This window comes from Phyllobates terribilis, unplaced genomic scaffold, assembly GCF_046119375.1.
Source record: "Phyllobates terribilis strain yellow unplaced genomic scaffold, ASM4611937v1 Scaffold_3__8_contigs__length_932513732, whole genome shotgun sequence".
In the NCBI taxonomy this organism is placed as follows: Eukaryota; Metazoa; Chordata; class Amphibia; order Anura; family Dendrobatidae; genus Phyllobates; species Phyllobates terribilis.
The window spans coordinates 635,323,898-635,333,374 of record NW_027362763.1 but is presented as its reverse complement, the minus strand read 5'-3'; positions in this window follow the sequence as shown (position 1 = coordinate 635,333,374).

Below are 9,477 nucleotides of genomic sequence, written 5' to 3'. Positions count from 1 at the left end.
TCATAATGGTCATCATGGGAACGATAATGTCAAAATGGACGTCATGGCGAAGAGGACGTCATAATGGTCGTTATGGCAAGGATGATGTCATAATGCTCATTATTGCGACGATCATGTCATAATGATAGTCATGGCGACGGTGATGTCATAATGCTCATCATGGTGACGGTGATGTCATAATGGTCGTCATGGCAACAATGATGTCATAATGGTCATCTTGGCGACGATGATGTCGTAATTGTCGTCATGGCGACAATGAGGTCATATTAGTCATCAAGGCGACGATGATGTCATAATGGTCGTCATGGCGACGTTGATTTCATAATGGTCGTCAAGGTGATGATGATGTCATAATGGTCATCATGGCGACGATGATGTCATAATGGTCGTCATGATGTTGATGATGTTGTAATGGTCGTCATGGCGATGTTGATTTCATAATGGTCGTCAAGGCAACGATGATGTCATATTGGTAGTCAAGGCGACGATGATGTCATAATGGTCGTCATGGCGACGGTGATGTCATAATGGTCGTCATGGCGACGATTATGTAAAAATGGTCATCATGATGACGATGATGTCGTTATGGTGGCTATGGCGACGGTGATGTTATCAAGGTCGTCATAGTAATGATGATGTCATCATGGACGTCATGGCGACGATGATGTCATAATTCTCATCATGGCGACGGTGATGTCATAATGGTAGTCATGGCAACAATGATGTCATAATGGTCGTCATGGCGACGATGATGTCATAATGGTCGTCATGGCGACGATGATTTCATATTGGTCGTCATGGTGACGATGATGTCATGATGGTCGTCATGGCGACAGTGATGTCATAATGGTCGTCATGGCGACATTGATTTCATAATGGTCATCATGGCGACGACGATGTCATAATGGTCATCATGACAAAGATGACTCCATATCAGTCGTCATGGCGACGGTGATGTCATAATGGTCGTCATGGCAACAATGAAGTCATAATGGTAGTCATGGCGATGATGATGTCGTAATGGTCGTCATGGCGACGATGATGTCATAATGGTCGTTATGGCGACGACGATGTCATAATGGTCATCATGGCAGCGATGACTCCATAATGGTAATAATGACGACGGTGATGTCATAATGGTCATCATGGCAACAATGTTGTCATAATGGTAGTAATGGCAACGATGCTGTCATAATGGTCATCATGGCGACAATGAAGTCGTAACGGTCATCATGGTGACGATGATGTCATGATGCTCGTCATTGAGACGGTGATGTCATAATGGTCGTCATGGCTACAATGAAGTCATATTGGTCGTCATGGCGACGATGATGTCATAATGGACATCATGGCAACGATGACTTCATAATGTTGGTCATGGCGACGGTGATGTCATAATGGTCATTATGACAACAGTGATGTCATAATGGTAGTCATGGCGACGATGATGTCATAATGGAAATCATGACGACGATGACTTCATAATGGTCGTCATGACGACGATGATGTCATATGGTCGTCATGTCAATGATGATGTCATAATGGTCGTCATGACGATGATGGTGTCATATTGGTCTTGAAGGCGACGATGATGTCATAATGGTGGCTATGGCGACAGTGATGTCATAATGGTCGTCATGGCGACGATGAAGTCATAATGGTTGTCATGACGATGGTCATGTCATAATGGTCGTCATGGCGTTGATGACGTCATAATGGTCGTCATGGCAACGATGATGTCATAATGGTCATCATGGCGACGATGATGTCATAATGGAGGCTATGGCGATGGTGATGTCATAATGCTCGTCATGGTGACGATGATGTCATAATGGTCGTCATGGCAACGATGATGTCATAATGGTCATCATGGCGACGTTGATGTCATAATGGTTGTCATGGCGATGGTGATGTCATAATGCTAGTCATGGTGACGATGATGTCATAATGGTCGTCATGGCGACGTTGATGTCATAATGGTCGTCACGGCGATGATTTTGTCATAATGGTCATCATGGCGACTGTGATTTCATAATGGTCGTCATGGCGACGATGATGTCATAATAGTCATCATGGCTACGATGATGTCATAATGGTTGTCATGGCGATGATGATGTCCTATTTGTATTCAAGACGACGATGATGTCACAACTGTCATCATGGAGACGATGATGTCATGATGGTCGTCATTCCGACGGTGGTGTCAGAATGGTCATCATGGAGACGATTTTGTCATAATGGTTGTCATGGCAATGATGATATCATAATGGTCATCATGGCGAGGATGATGTCATAATCGTGGCTATGGCGATTTTGATGTCATAATTTTTGTCATGGCGACGATGATGACATAATGGTTGTCATGGCGACGATGACGTCATAATGGTCGTCAAGGCGACGATGATGTCATATTGGTATTCACGGTGACGATGATGTAATTATGGTCGTCATGGCGACGATGATGTCATATTGGTCGTCAAGGCAACTATGATGCATAATGGTCGTCATGGCGACGGTGATGTCATAATGGTCATCATGGTGACGATTATGTCATAATGGTCATCATGGCGACATTTATTTTACAATGGTCGTCATGGCGACGATGATGTCATATTGGTCGTCAAGGCGAAAATGATGTCATAATGGTCGTCATGGCGACATTGATTTCATAATGGTCGTCATGGCGACGATGGTGTCATAATGGTCATCATGGCAATGATGACTTCATAATGGTCGTCATGGCGACGATGAAGCCATAATGGTCGTCATGGCAACAAAGATGTTATAATGGTGGTGACGGCGATGATGATGTCATAATGGTCATCATGGCAAAGATGACGTCATAATAGTCGTCGTGGCGACCGTGATGTCATAATGGTTGTCTTGGCGACAATGATCTCATAATGGTCATCATGACAACGATGACTCCATATCGGTCGTCATGGCGACGATGATGTCATAATGGTCAACATGGCGACGATGATGTCACATTGGTCGTCATGGTGACTTTGATGTCATAATGCTCGTCATGGAGACGGTGATGTCATAATGGTCGTCATGGCAGCAATGAAGTCATAATGGTCGTTATGGCGACGAAGATGTCATAATGGTCATCATGGCAGCGATGACTCCATAATGGTCATAATGGCGATGGTGATGTCATAATGGTCGTCATGGCAACAATGTTGTCATAATGGTAGTAATGGCGACGATGCTGTCATAATGGTCATCATGGCGACGATGACGTCATAACTATCATCATAGCGACGATGACGTCGTAACGGTCATCATGGCGACGATGATGTCATAATGGTCGTTATGGCGATGATGATGTCATAATGGTCATCATGGCGACGATGATGTCATAATGGTCGTCATGGCGACGATGATGTCATAATGGTCGTCATGGCGACGGTGATGTCATAATGGTCATCATGGCGACGGTGATGTCATAATGCTCGTCATTGAGACGGTGATGTCATAATGGTCGTCATGGCTACAATGAAGTCATAATGGTCGTCATGGCGACGATGATGTCATAGTGGACATCATGGCAACGATGACTTCATAATGTTGGTCATGGCGACTGTGATGTCATAATGGTCATCATGACAACAGTGATGTCATAATGGTAGCCATGGCGACGATGATGTCATAATGGAAATCATGACGACGATGACTTCATAATGGTCGTCATGGCGACGATGATGTCATATGGTCGTCATGTCGATGATGATGTCATAATGGTCACCATGGCGATGATGATGTCATATTGGTCTTGAAGGCGACGATAATGTCATAATGGTGGCTGTGGCGATGGTGATGTCATAAAGGTCAGCATGGCGACGTTGATGTCATAATGGTTGTCATGGCGGTGGTGATGTCATAATGCTCGTCATGGTGACGATGATGTCATAATGGTCGTCATGGCGTCGGTGATGTCATAATGGTCGTCACGGCGATGATTTTGTCATAATGGTCATCATGGCGACGATGATGTCATATTAGTCGTCAAGGCGACAATGATGTCATAATGGTCATCATGGCGACTATGATTTCATAATGGTCGTCATGGCGACGATGATGTCAAAATAGTCATCATGGCGAAGATGCTGTCATAATGGTTGTCATGGCGATGATGATGTCATATTTGTATTCAAGACGACGATGATGTCACAACTGTCATCATGGAGACGATGGTGTCATAATGGTCGTCATTCCGACGATGATGTCAGAATGGTCATCATGAAGACGTTTTTGTCATAATGGTTGTCATGGCAACGATGATGTCATAATGGTCATCATGGCGACGATGATGTCATAATGGTGGCTATGGCGATGGTGATGTCATAATGGTTGTCATGGCTACGATGATGCCATAATGGTTGTCATGGCGACGATGACGTCATAATGGTCGTCATGGCAACGATGATGTCATATTGGTATTCAAGGCGATGATGATGTAATTATGGTCGTCATGGCGACGATGATGTCATATTGGTTGTCAAGGCGACTATGATGCATAATGGTCGTCATGGCGACGGTGATGTCATAATGGTCATCATGGTGACGATTATGTCATAATGGTCGTCATGGCGACATTGATTTCATAATGGTCGTCATGGCGACGATGGTGTCATAATGGTCATCATGGCAACGATGACTTCATAATGGTCGTCATGGCGACGATGAAGCCATAATGGTCGTCATGGCAACAAAGATGTCATAATGGTAGTGACGGCGATGATGATGTCATAATGGTCATCATGGCAAAGATGACGTTATAATAGTCGTCATGGCGACCGTGATGTCATAATGGTTGTCTTGGCGACGATGATCTCATAATGGTCGTCATGGCAAGGGATATGTCATAATAGTTGTCATGCCGACGATTATTTTGAAATTAGATATTTTTCCAGGGTGTGTCAGATTTCCACAGAAAGGGAAATGTCAGTGATCCTGTCCGATTTAAGTTTCAGAGCTATTCGCTGATGAGTCCTTAATATTTAGTCGTATTCAACCAATTTTCTGACTTTGAAAATTTCACTTTTTTTGTGCAAATATCCGCTAAATGAGGGAATAATATGTGTGAGGGTACCCCAGTAGAGTTCCAAATCTCTGGGTACAATGTATATCCCACGGGGGTAAAATTGAAAAAAAGTTGAAAAGAAAAAATTTTTGGACTTATTCATTGTACTGGCGTTTGTCAGACTTTCAGAGAAGGGGAAATGTCAGTGAGCGTGTCCGATTTTAATTCCAGATTGATTCGCCCGATGAGTCCTGGATATTTAGTCGTTTTCAGCCAATTTTCTGACTATTTGAAAATTTCACTTTTTTGTGTTAATATCCACTAAATGAGGTAGCAATATGTGTGAGGGTACTCCAGGAGAGTTCAAATGTGTGGGTACAATATATATCCCACGAAGGTAAAATTGAAAAAAAGTTGAAAAAAAAATTTTTTTGGACAAGGTCATTTTTCCGGCATGTGTCAGATTTCCAGAGTAGGGGAAATGTCAGTGAACATGTCCGATTTCTGTTCCAGAGTGACACTCGCGATGAGTCTTTGATATTTAGGCGTTTTCAGCCAAATTTCTTACTTCTTGAAAATGTCACTTTTTTTGTGTAAATATCCGCGAAATGAGGGAATAATGTGTGAGGTACCCCGGAGAGTTCCAAATGTGTGGGTTGAATATATATCCCACAGGGTTAAAATTGCAAAATAGTTGAAAAAAAAAAGTTTTTTTGACTTAGTCAATTTTACGGCATGTGTCAGATTTCCAGAAAAGGGGAAATGTCAGTGAGCACGTCCGATTTCAGTTCCAGAGCGATTCGCCCGATGAGTCCTTGATATTTAGTCGTTCTCAGCCAATTTTCTGACTTTTTGAAAATTTCACTCTTTTTGTGAAAATATCCGCTAAATGAGGGTATAATATGTGTGAGGGTACCCCAGGAGAGTTCAAAATGTGTGGGTACAATATAAATCCCACGGGGGTAAAATTGAAAAAAAGTTGAAAAGAAAAATTTTTTGGACTTAGTCTTTTTTCGGCATTTGTCAGACTTTCAGAGAAGGGGAAGTGTCAGTGAGCGCGTCCGATTTCAGTTCCAGAGCTATTCGCCCAATGAGTCCTTGATATTTAGTCGTTTTCAGCCAATTTTATGACTTTTTGAAAATTTGACTGTTTTTGTGAAAATATCCGCTAAATGAGGGAATAATATGTGTACCCCAGGAGAGTACCAATAATGTGTGTACACCAGGAGAGTTCCAAATGTGTGGGTACAATATAAATCCCACGGGGGTAAAATTGAAAAAAAGTTGAAAAAAAATTTTTTTGGACTTATTCATTTTTCTTGCATTTGTTAGACTTTCAGAGAAGGGGAAATGTCAGTGAGCATGTCCGATTTTAGTTCGAGAGTGATTCGCCCTATGAGTCCTTGATATTCAGTCGTTTTCAGCCAATTTTCTGACTTTTGAAAATTTCACTTTTTTGTGTAAATATCTGCTAAATGAGGAAATAATATGTGTGAGGGTACCCCAGGAGAGTTCCAAATGTGTGGGTACAATATAAATCCCACAGTGTTAAAATTGGAAAATAGTTAAAAAAAAAAAAAAAGATTTTTTGACTTAGTCATTTTTACGGCATGTGTCAGATTTCCAGAGAAGGGAAATGTCAGTGAGCGCGTCCGATTTTAGTTCCAGGGCGATTTACCTGATGAGTCCTTGATATTTAGTCGTTTTCAGTAAATTTTCTGACTTTTTGAAAATTTCACTTTTTTTGTGTAAATATCCGCTAAATGAGGTAACCATTAGTGTTGAGCCACCCCCGTAGTGTTCGAGTTCGGTTCGGTTCGTTGAACACCGGTATGTTCGCCGAACTGTTCGTCGAACTGTTCGTCGAACACCTTCAAACACCGTTAAAACCAATGGCAGGCAAACAAATACACATAGAAACACATAGAAAACACCTTCAAAGGTGTCCAAAAGCTGACAAACTGCTCAGAAGACACAACTAACACATGGAAGAGTGACAAGTACATATAGTCATGCGAAAAGAAAAGAGGTGGAGGAGTAAAAGGAGGGGGAGACACAGATATAGGCATGTCATGCCCTTCTAAACCCAGAAAAGTGCAAAGCCGACACGGCCAGTTCGTTCCTGCCCGTGCAATTTCAAACACCTGTGCTAAGTAGTTTGGCAGGTGTGTCCAATGAAAGGCAAGACTGCTTAAAAAGGCTGTCCCACATTATTAAGCAGCCTACATTTTCTGCCAAAATGGGAAAGAAAAAGGATGTGTCGGCTGCTGAGAAGCAACAAAATGTGGAGAGTTTAGGTCAAGGCATGACTAAAATCAACATTGCCAAGACACTTTCATCCTGATCATTGCACAATCAAGAAGTATGTAGCTGATTCACAGTACACATGTGTGCGTGCTGATAAAGGAAAATTGAGGACTCTTTCCTACAGGCAATTACGTCAGGTTTAAAGAGCAGGGGCAAAAAAGCCTTGTCATAGCAGCAGACAAGTTTTTGAAGCTGCTGGTGCGTCCAACGTCCCCCGAACAACAAAATGCAGAGTCCTTCAGAGGTTTGCAGCTGTGCGTAAGCCATCCTGTCGACCTCCTCTATCCACTGCACACAAGCAGAAATGGCTCCAGTGGGCCAAACAATACATGAAGACTGACTTCAAAACTGTTTTGTTCACGGATGAGTGCCGGGCAACGCTCGATAGTCCAGATGGATGGAGTGGAGGATGGCTGGTTGATGGACACCCCATGCAAACACGGCTACGGCGCCAACAAGGAGGAGGTGGAGTAATGTTTTGAGCTGGAATTTATGGAGAGAGATTGTCGGCCCCTTTAGGATCCCTGAAGGGGTAAATATGAACTCCATAATGGCACTTACTGCAATGGTTCAAGAAGAAGAACCGTGTATTCCACAGCAAGATCATTTTCATGCATGATAGTGCACCGTCTCATGCTGCATATAACACATCTGAATCTCTGGCTGATATGGGCATAAAAGGGGACAAACTTATGGTGTGACCCCCATGCTCCCCTGACCTCAACCACATTCAGAACCTCTGGAGCATCATCAAAAGGAGTGTCTATGATGGCGGGAGGCAGTTCACATCTAAGCAACAGCTCTGGGAGGGTATTCTGTCCTCATGCAAAACAATTGAAGCAGAAACCATCCAAAACCTGACAAATTCAATGGGTGAAAGAGTTCAGAAGCTCCTTTCGAACAAGGGGTCCTATGTGCAAATGTAAAATCACCTAGAATAAAGTTTTGAGTTGAAAACTGTTTGATTTCAGTGTCTAATAACCTGCTAATGCTTATAATTTCAAAAATGACCATTTTTTTGTTCTTTATTAAAATGAAAAGGTTGATCAAAGAATGTGGGGGATCTAAGAGTGTGGCAACCCAGTAGTCAGGATTATTTTGAATTCTGACAATCTGAGGGTCATGTTGCAGGTAGTGCAGCAAGAAGGCACTCATGTGTCTTGCGCATCTAGGAGCCCCAAAATTATTTTCCGGGCTAGATGCAGCTAAAAATTATTATTAATTTGAAAGCTGGTGGAGCTTAGTATAGATGGCCTAATAGAATCAGTACTGCAAACTGCGACAAAGCAAAAATTATTTTTCAGCCAAGATACAGATAAACATGATTAGTAATTTTAAATCTGGTGGAGTTTAGTATAGATGGCCTAATAGAATCAGTACTGCACACTGCTGCAAGGCCCAAATTATTTTCCAGCCAAGATACAGATAAACATGATTAGTAATTTTAAATCTGGTGGAGTTTAGCATAGATTGCCTAATAGAATCAGTACTGCACACTGCTACAAGGCCCAAATTATTTTCCAGCCAAGATACAGATAAACATGACTAGTAATTTGAAAGCTTAAAATGGTTAATGAGCTGATTTTAACAAATCATCAAGCTTTTACTCTCCCCAGGATGACACAGGGGTAGAAAAGTAATTTCGGATCCATGATTTGTTCATCTTTATGAACGTGAGTCTGTCTATATTATCAGTGGAGAGCCGCGTGCGCTTTCCTGTCAGCACACCACCAGCAGCGCTGAACACACGTTCAGACAGAAAGATGGCTGCGGGGCATGACAAGATCTCCAAGGCGTAAGTGGTGAGCTCCAACCATTTATCCAGATTAGAAGCCCAAAAAGAGCAAGGGTCCAGTGACACAGTCATGGCTTCAATGTTTACTTGGAGATGCTCCTGTACCATCGTCTCTTGGCGTTGACTATGTGTCAGACTTCTTGTCTCCTGTGGCCTTGCAAAGGATGGGCTAAAAAAGTGGTGAAATGATTCTGCAAAATTGATGTTACCAGCAGATACTGTGTTTCTGTTACGTTTTGAGTGCTGAACACTCGACGGTCCCACGGTTGGCAAGTTTTAACTGTGAGATTCACTACGTGCACCACTAGTGTTTTGGGGAAAAGAACATGTAAGATTCTGCAACAGT